Source organism: Felis catus, chromosome B4, assembly GCF_018350175.1.
Source record: "Felis catus isolate Fca126 chromosome B4, F.catus_Fca126_mat1.0, whole genome shotgun sequence".
Classification (NCBI taxonomy): domain Eukaryota; kingdom Metazoa; phylum Chordata; class Mammalia; order Carnivora; family Felidae; genus Felis; species Felis catus.
Window position 1 is genome coordinate 72,501,825 of NC_058374.1, and position 16,024 is coordinate 72,517,848.

Here is a 16,024-nt window from a genome sequence, read left to right on the forward strand (position 1 = left end):
ACTGAGGAGAAAATGTGATCTGTGAGGCCAGTGACCCTGTGGGCCAGAGACCAAGGCGAGGCTCCTTAAGGCCGTGCTTTCCAAACTGAGTTGCACACCAGAGCCACCCCTGCCCCCTGTTACTAACACAGAATCTCTGTGGGGTGGGACACAGGAATTGTTTTGTTACAGTTTCCCAGGCTTTTAGGATACGCTTAATTCTTATACTGACTCTGGGGAACTAGTGTCTTAGGGACAGGAGGCCAAAAAGAAAATCAGACTCTTGAGCATTTGCAGAGCTCCGGAAAAAAACCACAGAACAGCACCTGAGCCCTGCACACCTAGCCAGCTGACACTCGTATCAGTCCTGGAAAGGATTTCCGACTCTCGCTGCTTTTCTCATGTTCGTATTTCACACTCTTTCCCCTCATTCTGTGTAGATCATCTTGCTTTTTAAATCGCAAAGGGAATAGAAACCCTCAGGGGATGCTGCCTCAACTTCTTTTCTTCCCTCAAAAAAGAAGCTGTGTGTGTGCAATGTGTAATGCACAGATAAATTTATGTTCACACTTAACTTTGCTTCCCCGATTAAGGTTAACCCCTCTGCCTGTGCCTCTCTCCATCAGTGACCCCTCCTGTGTATTTTTCTTTCACTCTTTCCATCAGTATTTGTGTGTGTGTGTGTATGAGTATGTGATATATGTAATATGAATACATATTTCATCTTACAGGACAAGGTGCAACAACAGAAATATGCCTTCCTCAACCCTGTGGCCAGCCTAGGTTTATTCATTCAGTCATTCATCTGGTTAGGCCATATTTATTAGAGCCAGCCATGTGCAGAGACCTGGCCAGGCACTGGGCTTCAACATCAGACTAAACAGACATAACCCCGGCTTGCACGATGCTGATGGTCTCTTTGTAACCAGAGCCCTTTAAAAATTATCGTTCTTGGGGTGCCTGGGTGGCTCAGTCATTTAAATGTCTGACTTCGGCTCAGGTCATGATCTCGCAGTTCGTGAGTTCGAGCCCCGCATCAGGCTCTGTGCTGACAGCTGGGAGCCTGGAGCCTGCTTCTGATTCTGTGTCTCCCTCTCTCTCTGCTCCTCCCCTGCTCACGCTGTCTCTGTCTGTCTCTCAAAAATAAATAAATGTAAAAAAATAAAAAATAAATAAAAATTGTCGTTCTTACTTTCCTCCTTTACAGAAAGAACACATGCTTGTGATCATAAATTTGAAAATAGCTTCCTAATGGGAAGCCACGAAAGGGTTTAAAGCAGAAGAGTACTGAATTTCATTTTCAGAATTTCATTTACAAAGGTCACTGAGGCTACCGAAGGGGGAAAGGATTGGGAGGAGGTGGAAATTGCTGGCAGGCGATCGGTCAGGGAATTTCTGCTCCAGCCCAGATCAGAGCTGCTTGGCATTGTAAGGAGAGAGGAAGACAGACTCAAGATCTGTTCAGCATGATAGGTTGGTGAATATTTGGTTGTGGGGATGAAGAAGAAGGGGGAGTCCAGGATGACACCCAGGTTTCCGGCTTACCCAGCTGCGTGGGTAGTAGCGCCATTTACTGAGACAGGAAATAATGGAGAAAGAGTAGCTCTGTGCGTGTGTATAGACCTAAGTCCTGTGTGAATGCTCCGTGAGTCTGACATGTCTTGGAAGTTTCTAGGTGGAGGGGTCACATAAGCAGCTGGATGTATGAGTCTGGAGTTGAGAAGAGACCGCTTGAAATAGAGCAGTACATTTGGAACCTTTAGTCTAAAGCTGCCAACAGATGCCGTGGGTAGATTACAGAGGAGCAGGCCACAGGTGGCCACCTGAATATTTTCAGAAGTCAAGCTCCAATCAGGAAGGATGCACCAACAGAGGGGACCAGAGAGATGAAAGAACCTCTAAGGGAAGAAAAGCAAGAGAAGGTGTCTTCAAAAACGGTTACGGTCAGCTGTGGCAAAGGTTGTTGTGATGTCAAATAAGGCACAAATGTAAAGCAGTGTTAGGTTCAGCCGCGTGAAAATCGTGGATGACCTTAGCCAGGGTCAGGTGGCAGGTGGTCACAAGTGGAGTCCCTGGGAGAGGGGTGCCAGCTCATCTAAAGCCCTGGCAGGAGTATTAAGGATTTTGGACTGTGTTGTAATGTAGTAGGTGCAGTGGAAAAGGCTGATTAAAGTTGTTTTTCCTTTCTATGATAGCCTCTTATCTTTATTGTTTTATTTTGGTTATCAGAGCAATATGTACTCATTGTAAAAGTTTAAAACATGTAAAATATGACTCACAGTGGAGCGTCTGACTCTTGATTTCAGGTTGGGTTGTGGTCCCAGGGTTGTGGGATTGAGCCCCATGTTGGGCTCAGTGCTGAGTGTGGAGCCTGCTTAGGATTCTCTCTGTCTCCCTCTGCTCCTCTCCCCTGCTCACATGCCTGCTTTCTTTCTGAAATTAAAAATAAAAATTAAAAATTAAACACAAATATGACTGACAACAATCTTTATAATTGCATTCCCTCATATATAACCACCCCATTAATAGTTTGGGGTATATCCTTGCGGGTTCTTCTGTGAATGTGCTATCACATACATACATTGATACACATTTACTTTCCAAAAATTGGACTTATTGCCATATAGTCTGCTAAAGCTTGTATTTTTACCTGTATATTTCAGACCTTTCTTCACATAAAGCAGATGTATGTAGTCTGCTATTGTGCTGTAGTATATTCTCCAAATTTTTGAGTTTTATTTGGAAATCTTTGCTTTCTCACACTATGCTATACTGAACATACTTGTACATATTTACCTGTGTTTTCCTTATATATGTGTGTGTGTACAGGAATCTTTGTAGAATAAGTTCCTAAAATGGAATTGTGGGGACAAAGGACATGTGCATTTGACATTCTGATAGTGTCACAGTGCCCAAGGAGAGGGGCTTTTTCTTTTCTTTCCTTTTCTTTCCTTTTCTTTCCTTTTCTTTTCTTTTCTTTTCTTTTCTTTTCTTTTCTTTTCTTTTCTTTTCTTTTCTTTTCTTTTCTTTTCTTTTCTTTTTTCTTTTCTTTTCTTTTCTTTTCTTTTCTTTTCTTTTCTTTTCTTTTCTTTTCTTTTCTTTTCTTTTCTTTTCTCTTTTCCTTTTTCCTTTTTCCTTTTTCCTTTTTCCTTTTCCTTTTCCTTTTCCTTTTCCTTTTCCTTTTCCTTTTCCTTTTCCTTTTCCTTTTCCTTTTCCTTTTCCTTTTCCTTTTCCTTTTCCTTTTCCTTTTCCTTTTCCTTTTCCTTTTCCTTTTCCTTTTCCTTTTCTTTCTTTTCTTCTTTCTCCCTTATCTTAGTTGGAAGAATTTTGAGCATGAAAAATGTCAACAAGGGGCAAATGAAGAGCAGGTTGAAGTCACAGGAAAAAGTACTGAATGTCTTCTAGAAAGAAGCCAGTGGAAACGGGAACCAAAGTGTGGGAGGAATCTTCAAGCCAAGGAGGAGAGGGTGGGAAGCAGGGTCTTCAATCACCGCAGCAGCCCCAGAACCTTGATGGGTGCTGGCACCAAATACTTGGTGGTTGAATGAATAAATGAATGTAGTTTGGTTGATTTGGCAGTGGAACTTCATGATGTTTCTCTCTGAAAGCATCTAGTTTTGTACTTTTTCTACAAATCAGAAGGTTAAGATTTCTTACTGAAACCGGTAAAGGAGAAGTTGTAGATTTGAAAAGCCCTTCTTGCTTGGCGAACCCAGTTGCCCAGGTCAGGCAGGACTCCCAAGACAGGGCGTCTCTAACCTTCCTCCCCAGTCACCTGCAGGGCCTGTTGATTTTAAGGCCTTAATATCCCTGGACTCTGTCTAATTCTGTTCATCCCCACTACCACCATCATTATGTTAGTTCCAGCCTGGATTTTCTTAGCAGCTTCTTAGATGGTCTCTTATGTCTTGTACATGGCTCAGAACTTGGTGTAGGGACCACCTACCTCCTCCAACCCCCCAGCCAGGCTGGCTCAGGAGCACCTTCCGAGCCTTGTGTGGCATCTCTTCTCCCTGGATGGTCACTTGTATGTTGCTTGCTTGTTTGGTTTTTTTTTAATCTAAAACCTTCATATGTGAATGTCTTAACATTTTTACATCTCTAACACCTGTAATGCTTAGCTCATGTTGCATGCTGCAAAAATGATTGATGTTATTTTGTGTGAAAGCCTGATGCTTATATAAACTTGGTACACGGAAAAAGGGGAGGGGATAAGGACAAAAGCAGGCTTGAGATGAACTCACAAAGGACTGGTAATTTAAGACATTTGATCCTGGAACAATCCTCAGGATTATTACTCCCTAGGGAAAGGCAATCTGCTCTAAGAGTCATTTGTATTAGTATTTCTGTAATTAGCATGTTAAATGCAGATTTTGAAAAATTGGAAATACCTCGCATCTCTAAGGTGATTTAGCTACATTCAGGTGATCTGTTTAGTTTTACAATCTCAAATAACTACTGTGTGCTATTTTCTAGAGTAGAAACACTTGAACCTCTTTAGTTGCATCTGGCCAGCTGGAGGATAATCACATGATTGAAGTCCCTGATGGGATTCTAAAAGAAATGGCCTTCCAGCCCATTAAATTAAGAGTTTCCAAATTAGGATTGGAATGTTCCTGTTTGGGTCTGCCTGCTTCCCCACCCCCATCACTGTGCCCCATGTCATCTATGGGAAGAGTACTGGGAGATCCTTACCAGCTGGTATTTCAAGTTACAGAATCAGAGTGTAATGAAAGAAAGAGACACACAGAGTTGGTTATTTTTCTGTGGAGCAGAGGGCCTGGGTTCATTCCCTAGGACCGTCTGGAGGGCGCTTGTCTGAGGGGTGCTTCTTGCTGTGATTCCTCTCTCCCCATCCAGGGTCTGTTTCCCTCAAACGGCTACCTACTCATAGCACATTCCCTGCATCCTCGGCAGTTAGGATGGCCATCCCTCCCACCACTGCTTCAGCAGAAGGGTATGACTGGAGCAGGGTCTGAGTGCTCACTTCCCCGAAGGCCACTGGGCTGTAGAAGAGTAAAAAGCAAGAGGATGAGGTCTTTGCTGCTAGGGTTGCACTTGACTCTGTCGTGTTTCTGCTGAGCAGTGGCAGCACAAGGGACAGTGGCCAAATATGAATTTAAATCACCTTAACCATATAGACATTTGGGTCTCTTTAGCCTAAAATAATATGTGGCACTATTAAAACTAATCCATTTGGAAGGAATTTTTGTCCTCCCAGTTTCTTATTTAACCGGCAGCTTAAAAAATATGCCCGTACATCCAAAATTTAAGTTATGAGCATGATTTAGAAATATTTAAGTAATAATACAGTAGAGAATGCATAAAAATGGATTTACATGTTTCTTGAATCCTCTTTGTTTTCCGTATTAGACTGAATTTACACTTAACCAATTTTTTTCAAGTTTGTTTTTTTTGTTTATCAATTATTTGAGAGAGAGAAACAGAGCTCATGTGCAAGCCAGGCAGAGGAAGAGAGAGAAAGAATCTTAAGTAGGCTTCATGCTCAGCGCAGAGCCCGACACGGGACTTGATCCCATAACCCTGAGATCCTGACCTGAGCTGAAATCAAGAGTTGGATGCTCAGTGACTGAGCCACCCAGGTGCCCCACTTTCCTAATTTTTGATGTAACAGAACATTTAATAAACTGCTGTCAGCATTCTAATTTCTTGGCATAGTCCAAAGGCTGTAACCCTTTTTAAAAAAAATGAAAAGAACTTCAGGAAGGTTCAAACATAGCATTTCCCCCCCTTTCATTATATAATACGTGTAGCTAATATTCATCTAGTATTTATATGTGTAGGTACCATGCTAAACATTTCACATGCCACAACTTATTTCATGTTGAAAACAACCCCAAGAGTAAGTACTGTCATTCCCATTCTTCAGGTGTAGACTTCAAGGCATAGAAAGGTTGAATAAACTGCTCAAAGTCATAGTTAGGAAGTGGTAGGTCTGGGATTTGAACTCAGGTCTTTCTGACTCCAGCAGCCAGCTATATAGAAGTTATGCATCCATTTGGTAAGTCATTCAGCAGGTAACAATGGAGTACCTAACGTGGCCCAGGTACTGTTCTAGGGAATTCGGCTGTGCTTGGGATTCAGTTAGAAACAAGGCGAAGTCTTTTCCTCATGGAACTCTCCTAATATATGATAATGAAGATATTATTAGGTACTAAAGGAAAGTACAGCAGGGCAAGGTGGCAGAGAACAGTGGCTCTTCTTTAGAGCTGGAAAAGTTAGGATTTCAGGGACAGCCTTTCTAAAGCAGGGATATTGAACAGAGACCTGAGTAATGCAAAAGAGCAACTTCCTAAGGCCACGGGGCAGTGTCATATGGCTACAAGCATAGTTTATGAGCTTCTAGGTTCAAATTCTGATTCTCCTGCTCATCAGCTGTGTGATCTTGGACAAAATATGCAACTTCTCTCTGCCTCTTCATTGGTGATGTAAAGGTAAATATATTTATTAAAAGAACTTAGCTATAAAACAAGCACTGGAATGTAACACTCTTTAAGTGTTAGCTGGTAGTCTCTAGGCACTATGGGAATTGTGAGAAGTAGCTGCTTTCTGGGTCTGTTATTTAAATAAGTTAAATCAGGGACGCCTGGGTGGCTCAGTTGGCTGAGTGACTTTGGCTCAGGTCATGATCTCATGGTTTGTCAGTTCAAGCCACCCTTCTGGTTCTGTGCTAACAGCTCGGAGCCTGGAGCCTGCTTCTGATTCTGTGCCTCCCTCTCTCTCTGCCCCTCCCCCACTCACACTCTGTCTCTCTGTCTCTCTCTCAAAAGTAAGTAAACATAATTTTTTTTAAGTAACTTAAATATTAAAATTTGGGTAGTCTTTGAAAATTCAGCTGACAGGATTTATTGAGGAATTAAATGCAAGGGTATGGGGGAAAGGAGCCAGGGATGACTCCAATAGTTTTGGTCTGATTAATTTGGTTGATTTGGGGGCCATCTACTGAGATGGAGGAGATTTGGGTATAGCAAGTCTTTTTGGGGGGGAGAAGGTATACTGGAGGGTGACAATCAAGAACTTGGCTTGTAGTTAAGATTGAGTTACTTCTTAACACGTTCATGTTTTTTATTCACTGTAGAAAATTGGAAAATGTAGACAAATAATAAGAAAATGAAAACACTTGATATCCCATTACCCATTATCTTTTGCTTAAATTTATTCTTACCCCACAGAAATATAGATCATACAGTATATATAGGGTTTTGTTTGTTTAAAGCTTATATATTTAGAGAGAGTGCGAATGGGGGAGGGGCAGAGAAAGAGGGAGAGAATCTCAAGCAGGCTCATCTCGGCTAGCATGAAGCCCACTGTGGGGCTTGAAATCATGAACCATCAAAAATGACCTGCACTGAAACCAAGAGCCAGGAGCTTAACTGACTGAGCCACCCAGGTACCCCTTTTGTTTGTTTATATACACTTCAGTTTATTGGAAAATGGCTCCTGGCAAAGGGGAGAGGTAAAATATAGGCAAGGTGATAAGAGCCTTAGCCCTGTGAAAGCCCTCTACACCTGCCATCACAGACAGCAGGTATGGACTCAAGCCTTCAAAGAGCTCTCCAGCTAAGGAGGGTAGAGCATATGATAGATCTTGTTTCTGCTCTTCTGTCTTAGGACCCCCAGCACCTGCTACTACCTGTACAATTTCATCCACAATTGTTAGCAGGTTGTTGTTGTTGTTTTTTTAAAACTATACAGTACTTTGTTTTCACTGTGGAGAGGGCACATCACCTAAAACTTACCATTGTGGCTGTTTTTAAATGCACAGTTCAGCGGTGTTAAGTACATTTACACTGTTGTACAACGGTCACTAGCATCCATCTCTGGAATTTTTTCATTATAGAAAACTGAAACGCTATACCCAGTAAATACAATTCCCCATGCTTCCCTCCTCTTAGCCTCGACAACCACTGTTTTACTTTCCGTCTCTGAATTTGACTACTCTAGGGATATCAGATAAGTATTTGTTCTTTTGTGACTGACTTATTTCACTTAGCATCATGTCCTTAGGATTCATCCATGTTGGAGCATGTGTCAGAATTTGCTTTTTAAGGCTAAATAATACTGCATTGAATATTTTGTTTATCCATTCTTGTGCAGGTGAGTACTTGGTCTGCTCTTACCTATTGGCTGTGGTGAATAATGCTGCTGTGAACAGGGTATATGGATATTTGTTTGAGTTCCTGCTTTGAATTCTTTCGGCATATACTATATGCAGTTAAAAATGTTTTTTAACGTTTTTATTTATTTTTGAGAGAGAGAGATAGAATGTGAGCAGGGGAGGGGCGGGGAGAGAGGGAGACACAGAATTTGAAGCAGGCTCCAGGCTCTGACCTGTCAGCACAGAGACTGATATGAAGCTTGAACCCACGAGCAGTGAGATCATGACCTAAGCCAAAGTTGGACACTTACCTAAGTGGGCCACCCAGGTGCCCCTAAATGCAGTTTTATAGTCTGCTTTTTTTTTTTTTTTACATTAAAGTACATTGTTAGAATTTTGTGTGAATATTTTTCTACAAAATTATTTTAAATAATTGCACTATATATTATCAGTAGCTATATTTTCATTGACTTAAGCAAGAATTGTTTCCTGGAGATAGAATTGTAAGGCAAAGAGTATGACTAATATTAAAGGTTTTGCTACATTTGCCGAATTGCCAACCAGAAACTCATACGACCTGACGTTAGCAAAATCTGTATGTATTCCATGCTCCTTTGCTAATATTAGGTATTGGTCATTATTTTCTGTCAATTTGATAATTTAAATCCTGGTTTTCCTTTTATGCAAAGTTAAGGTTCACTTTCTGAGGTTTTTTTGTAGCCGATTACTGGGAAGATACTGATTTGGTAAACGTTCAACTTGCGAGATGATGACAGATGATGGCCACCCATGGGATTCTTCCTAGTCCTTAATTCTCAGGCAGTTGCAAGCCTTTTGCTCTGTGTATATATGACAAGCTGTGTAATCAGGTTTTGAGTTCTTCTGTTTTGTGTGCTAAATACATTCTTAATAGTTAAAATTTCACAGTTCCTTATTTAGAATTCAAAAATCTAAAAAGTGCTGAAAAGAGGGCCACCTGGGTGCTCAGTTGGTTAAGCGTCCGACTTCAGCTCAGGTCATGAGCTCATGGTTTATGAGTTTGAGCCCCTCATCCAGCTCTGCACTGAGAGTGTAGAGCCTGCCTGGGATTCTCTCTCTCTTTCCCTTTTCTATCTGAACCCCTCTCCCCTTACTTTCTCTCTCTCTCTTCTCTCTCTCTCTCTCTCTCTCTCTTGCTCTCAAAATGTATAAATAAACTTAATAGAAAGTGCTGAAAAGAAATTTTTTGGTAATTCATTTGGTTATAAAACCTAACAGATCATAACACTGTGTGTCAACTATACTCAGAAACAAACACCTGACAGATCTGAACTCATTTGGTGGAGAAACCTGACCTCTACCAGCATGACTGGTATATACTGTTAATATATTTTATTTATCCCATTTAGAGTGACTGCTCATATTTTTGGCTGCAAAACATGACTTTGTTTGAGTAAGGGGTGCTGTCCCAGATCCCACTGAGAGTGCATATAGTGTATACATATTGGTTATTTTGAAACACAGTGGTTTGGGCATCAAAGATTTTGGATAAGGGTGTATGGACCTATAATTTTTTTTTTCTTGCATTTATATGTTCTCATCATCCCTCCTAGGCTTCAGAAACTGATTTTGAAATCAGACCTACTCTGGTAGGTTAAGTGTGGAGTTACAACTCAATGTGCTTTAAGTTTAAGGACAATAGAAATTTAAGTGGGGTATCTTCTTTGATCCCCAGGGCATGTATAATCACTATAATCTGGGAACTGACAGGTCAGTGACTAGAACCAGGTTTTAGCTGAACTATAACTAACTGCAAACTTAGGGTAGCATTCAGCTGGGAACCCTGAGGGTCTTAGGAGGAGACCAGTTGAACTGTGAAGTGACAGTAATAGCTTTCCAAGATTGGAACTTTCCAATTGTTGGAACATATTTCTATAATTAATACCACTTGTCCTTTATAGAACATAAACCATCTTAGCCAAGCTTTTAAAAAACAATATCAAATTGGTAAAATTAAGTAAAATCACTCTTCAGTTATATGATTATTACTCATGTTCTTAAGTCTACATTTTTAAAAAAGTATTTATTAAAATAGTGAAGGTTGCAGAAATTGAAAAGCTGACTTGAATTCATATGGAATTGTAAGGAGCCCTGAATAGCCAAAACAATTTTGAAAAAGAACAAAGTTGGAGGACTCACATTTCCTGATTTCAAAATTTACTTCAATGCTACTATAGTAATCAAAACAGTGTGGTAATAACATATGGGTAAAAATCTAGACCAGTCCAGAAGTAAATATATACATCTACAGCCAATGGATTTTTGAAGTGTGCCAAGTACATTCAGTGAAGAAAGAAGAACCTTTTTATTTATTTATTTTTTAAATTTTATTGTTAACAGGTTGGTGTTCTTCCTGGTTCGCATTTTTATTTATTTTTTATTTTTTTTTAACGTTCTTATTTATTTTTGAGACAGAGAGAGACAGAACATGGACAGGGGAGGGGCAGAGAGAGAGGGAGACACAGAATCAGAAACAGGCTCCAGGCTCCGAGCTGTCAGCACAGAGCCCGATGCGGGGCTCGAACTCACAGATCGTGAGATCATGACCTGAGCCGAAGTCGGATGCTCAACCGACTGAGCCACCCAGGCGCACCAAGAAGAACCTTTTTAACAGATTATGTTGTGACATCTGGATTTCCACATGCACAAAGAATGAAGTTGGACTCAACCTTACATCATATACAAAAATTAACTCAAAATGGATCAACAACTTAAATATAAGAGCTAAAGCTGTAAAACTCTTATAGGAAAACAGGGGTAAATCTTTATGACCTTGGATTTGGCGGTGGATTCTCAGACATGACACCCAAATCATGAGCAACAATAAAGTAGATACATTGCTGATGGGAATGTGAAATAGTAGAGCCACTGTGGAAAATAATTTGCTGGGTCCTCAAAAAGCTAAACATAAAATTATTATATGATTTAGCAATCCCATTACTAGGTATATACACAGAGGAATTGAAAATGAGACTCAGATACTTGTATGTCATTGTTCACTGCAGTATTATTCATAATAGACAAAAGGTGGAAACAACCCAAGTGTCCATCAACAGATGAAGGAATGATAAATAAAATGTGGTTTATTACACACACACACACACACACACACAGTAGAATATTCAGTCATAGGAAGGAAGGAATTTCCGACACATGCTGCAACACGATGAACCTTGACATCATCATGCTAAGTGAAATAAGCCAGAAACAAAAGGTCAAATATTATATAATTCCACTTACATGAAACATCTAGGAGGCAAATTCATAGGGTCAGAAGTAGATGAGACATTATTATGGCCTGGGCGCAGGGGGAAGTGGGAGTTACTGCTTGGCAGTTACAGAGGTCTCTGATGTGATTAACAAAAAGTGTTGGAAATAGCGGTGATGGTTGCACAATTTGTGAACAGAATTAATGCCACAAAATTGTACACTTAAAAATTGTGAAAATGGCAGTTTTTCTGTTTTTTGTATGTTACTACAATAAAAATTTTTTAAGATGGTAAAGGAGCTAATGAGTTGGAATCTGAGAGGTTTGTGACATACATTGGGCTTTTCTGTAAAAGCATTAGCTAATCTGGGTGGGATGTGAGAATGAATAATGTGATGATTGTTCCCAGCTCTCCAAAAGGAGACAAGTTTAACTTCCAGGTATATTTCTGGGGCTGAATTATTGAGGGAGGGTTGTGGAACAGGGAGAGGCAGTGCATAAGAGGAGCTAAAACACTAATCCTAGAAATATAACAAGACGAAGAAAATTATGCTTATCAGAGCTCTCCTCGGGGATAATATAATAATAATATGTGTCGATGGAAGAAATCCTTAGGGCTGCCACCAGGATAGGGCTGGAAGGGTGAGATGCCCTAGCATCAGATGCCCTCACTGAACTGTGTGAGAAATAAGTCCACCGACCCAACCAAAGAAGGGACATGGAGACTCGGAGCAGTGAAGTGAGGCTTAATCAGTGTTCTTGCAAGAGCGGGTGTCTGATGATAGGCACACTCAGGGCAGTTACAGCAGACAATTTATCTCCTAGTGTGCAAGCCTCCCCTCATTGGCTGAGTACTACAGAGGTGACAGCCTTGCCCGGAAGTTGCCTATACCCATATAAGGCAAAAAGTAGTCTGATTGGAACAAATGTACATTCTGTGAGGTGACGCAGGGACTTCCGTTCTTTGGTGCCTGCTTATTGTAAAGCCCATGAAAATAAGCCTGTGAAACAGAGAGGGGAAGAACCAGGAAGTGAAGTGTCCAAGGGTTGGGGACTCCGTTGTGGGGTAGCGGTGTTCGTACATATTTCCAATAGGTTGTAAACCTATTGTTAGCTAGACAGCACAGCTTTTGTTTGATATTTCTGAAATTGAATCATCACCCTTACTTCTCACACTGTCCCTCTTTTGTTCTTCTGTGGAGTCCCTTGTCCTGTGGGAAGAAGCACATTCCTGTTTGATGCATTGCTAGAGCAGTGGACAGGTTGGAGGAGAGGCAGAGATCCTCCTTTTCATAAATATCATCAAAATATTTGCAGAATATTATCTTGGAGGGACAGTATGTTATTAGCCTGCTCTGAGTGTGAACATACCTCCCTGTGGCCCAGTGCAATATGTTTCTGGAAGTGCAAAAACTCTTTTATCATTATGTAAGTAATTATATTACATTCTGAAGAATTGAAGAACACTAGTAACTTTTCTAGAATGACAAAGAGTTTATAATTCATTCCATTATTGGTTCACTCACTTATGGAGCCTCTGTTATATACTAGGTATTGTTTCAAATTCTGAGGAGACAAAGTAAAATAAGACCATGACTTTTCGTCTAGGAGCTCATGGTCCAGTAGTGAAGAAAAACAAGTCAGGACCATACACTGTGATGGGGCGGTGGACCCCTATGTTTTCCCCAGATTTTGTCTTCTGTGGTGGTGGCCAATTGTGAATGAGTAACTACCATGTGATTATTTGATACCCTGTTCAGTGTAAGCTGCAAATTTGTTTATAATCACTCATTTTTATTTCTCTCTCTTCCATAGTCTAGAGGACCAACTGAAAAATACTGTATTTTAATAATCAGCAGTTAAGTTTTTGGACACCTATAGTGGCCTGACGGGTTTTACTAGATAATGCAAAGTACTATAGGAGCATGAAGTCGAGGCAAGTAACTTAACTTGGTACATAAATGGTGACATTGAAATAAAAAGGTAAAGAAAGGGTAAAATGTGTATATGGGTCGGGGAGAGGGTGAAGGGATGTGCATACCAGATAGAATATCCTTAGGATGAGGTTAAATATAAAAAGGATAAAATCTGGTGACCCACCAAACGTCAAGTGACGGAAAGAGAAAAGTGAAGAATGGCTCCCGCTCTGGCTTAGGCAGTCGAATTGATGCCAATACAATACGTTAATCAGAAAAGGCAAGCCCAACAGAGGGAATCTTCAGAACAAGGCCATTTTTACCATAATGTAGGAAGAATATGTAGTAATTTTCTAAATCACCTGATGGATAGGACTGAGTTTCAAACAGAGTCAAAATTTGCTTGCCCTAACAAACTTGGCATCTTCATGAATGACTTTTTTCCTTTGCCTCTTTTTCTTTCCCCTTCAGCTAATCATCTGAGAGGGAGAGCACGTACAAGAGAGCGGGGGAGCGCACTTTTGCCTTAAGAGGGGAAAGATAGAACTCTAATAGAAACCATCAACTTGAATTTGAAATTGCATTGCAGAAATGATTTGAGGATGATGTCTTTTTTTCCCCCATTAAAACATTACCATCATTGAGTGAAAATGCCAGTAATAAACTGGGGTCAAAAAAAATGATCCATCCAGATTCGGAAAAATAAGGAAACATTTCCTGAGTCCTTTGTCTTTTCATTTCATCGTAAGTAGTAGCCAACAGTGCATAGGACATTAAGGTCATTAAAAAAATATTTGCTGAATTAATGTTATCTTTTTTTACATTTGAATTTATTTTATTATTAACAAAAGCAAATAGTCCAGATAAAAAGTGAGGAGGAAAAATTGGTGCCTAACAAGGTTAAGAATGCCAGAATTTATTAAAGATTGAAGTAAAAAAATAATAATAGCCAATATTTATATAGTACTTCACACTTTTCAGGTCACTTTTATATATGTATCAGTAAATTTGTTCTCTACAATGACCTTGTGATGTAGGAATTATAATTTGCACTTTTATTGATGGGGAAAACAAATTTAGAGTTAAGTGGTGTGCCTGAATCCACAGAGTTATACTGTGTAGAGGTCTTACAGTTCAAGTCCACTCTCCTGTGTGGTAAAACACAGCCATCTTAGCCTTGAAAGAAACTCTTCTGTCTTTATGTTTTATGTTTCATTATTAACTTTCTTTTCATTTATGGTGACTCTTTGGCCTCATTTTAGAATCTCATTTAATACAACAGGGTCTGTAAGCTACAGGCTTACAACCTCTGGATAATATGGGAAATAGATTTTCCCCTACCTAATTGTCACCAAAATACAGTAGATCCCGCTAGACTGAGGCCAGAGAAAGAGGTACTGGAACCTGGGCACCAACTAGGGCTACCACAGGATGACGGTGATGTGGGTTGTAAGATGAGGTGGGTCCACATAATACCTGGAAAGTATGAAGTGATAGGAAACGGTGGCTCAAGTGTGTAGTTAACTTTAAAAACAGTGGTGGTTGAGTAGTAGCATTCAGGTCAAATATCAGATATGTGCTGAGACCAGTTTTCAGAGGCTTCTAGACAAATGGGAGAAGAGTTTCAGGTACAGGACTGCCTGGCACATCATTAGCCATCCTTCCCAATCAGGATGTATGAATATATCCTCATTTTCAAGGTGAATGGGCCATTCCTTTGATATTTCTTTAATTGTACATTGACTAGATCGTGGAATTCCTGCAGACAGTTTCTGTACTTTTTTTTCATCTTGATGTTTGTACTCCTGTCACCTGGTTCCATCCTTGACACATGCCTGTCTTTAGCCATTTGCCTGAGTATTGTATCTGTTTTCTTATTTTGTGGAGCTTTTCCATTAGTTCTAATTGTGCTGGCTATATCAATAAATTTCACTATTCTGTCATTAGTTTTTAAGATACATTAGTCTGTTATTTGTTAATACTTATTTGACTTATGTGTGCAATACTATCTTAATTCCTTATCAGGTTACATTTAGCAGTGGTGAGCCCCTTGGAATTATTCACAGCAGCCCAGGAGACAAATCAGTATATTCAAAAAGATGTTCAATTGTGGAAGTGGACAGATTCAGATTCTCACTGTGTCATTTCTGGTCTATTCTGGTAGTTGACTTTAGGCAACTCATAACCTCAAATTTTCATCATCTGTGAAAACAAAGACAAAAATAGGATTAAATAAGATCAGACATTTAGAAGTGCCAGGCACAAAATAAGACACTCAGGAGATTTCTGTTTACATTTTTTCATATCTCTGGGTCTGTGTACATGAACTTAATTTATGGTTATATGCTGCTGTATTTTTTTTTACAACGTGCTTTTGAATTGTCGTTTGTATCCTTTGCACAGCCCCGTGAGATAACAAGGGAAAGTAATTTTACTACCAGCTCCAGATAAATAAACTGAGACTAAGTTAATGGCTAGGGGAATGTAGTTAAATTGTAGAATCAGGACTTGAACTCCGTCTGTCCCCTTAAACCATGTCCAGTGCCCTTTGCACCAGATTCATCTATTTTTATCTGCCGTCTCTCTTACGTTCATTGTGTGTCTGATCCTTTCAGTGGCAACGAATCACCATTTAGACCCACTGACTTCCATGCCTGTCCTTTTAGATAAAGTGTTGAATGCCTAATTCTGATTACTTTTATTGCTAGGGCACTGCTTATCAGGCACTTTGTTTTTTACTTATTAGTTTCCTGAAAGGCTTTT

General features: G+C 40.0%; 1 protein-coding gene across 2 annotated transcripts in view; it reads left to right on the top strand.

The window, feature by feature from the left end:
* ANO6 (anoctamin 6) overlaps positions 1–16,024 on the top strand; it is a 198,322-nt gene that overhangs the window by 56,943 nt on the left and 125,355 nt on the right. The gene's annotated exons all lie outside the window — the stretch shown is intronic.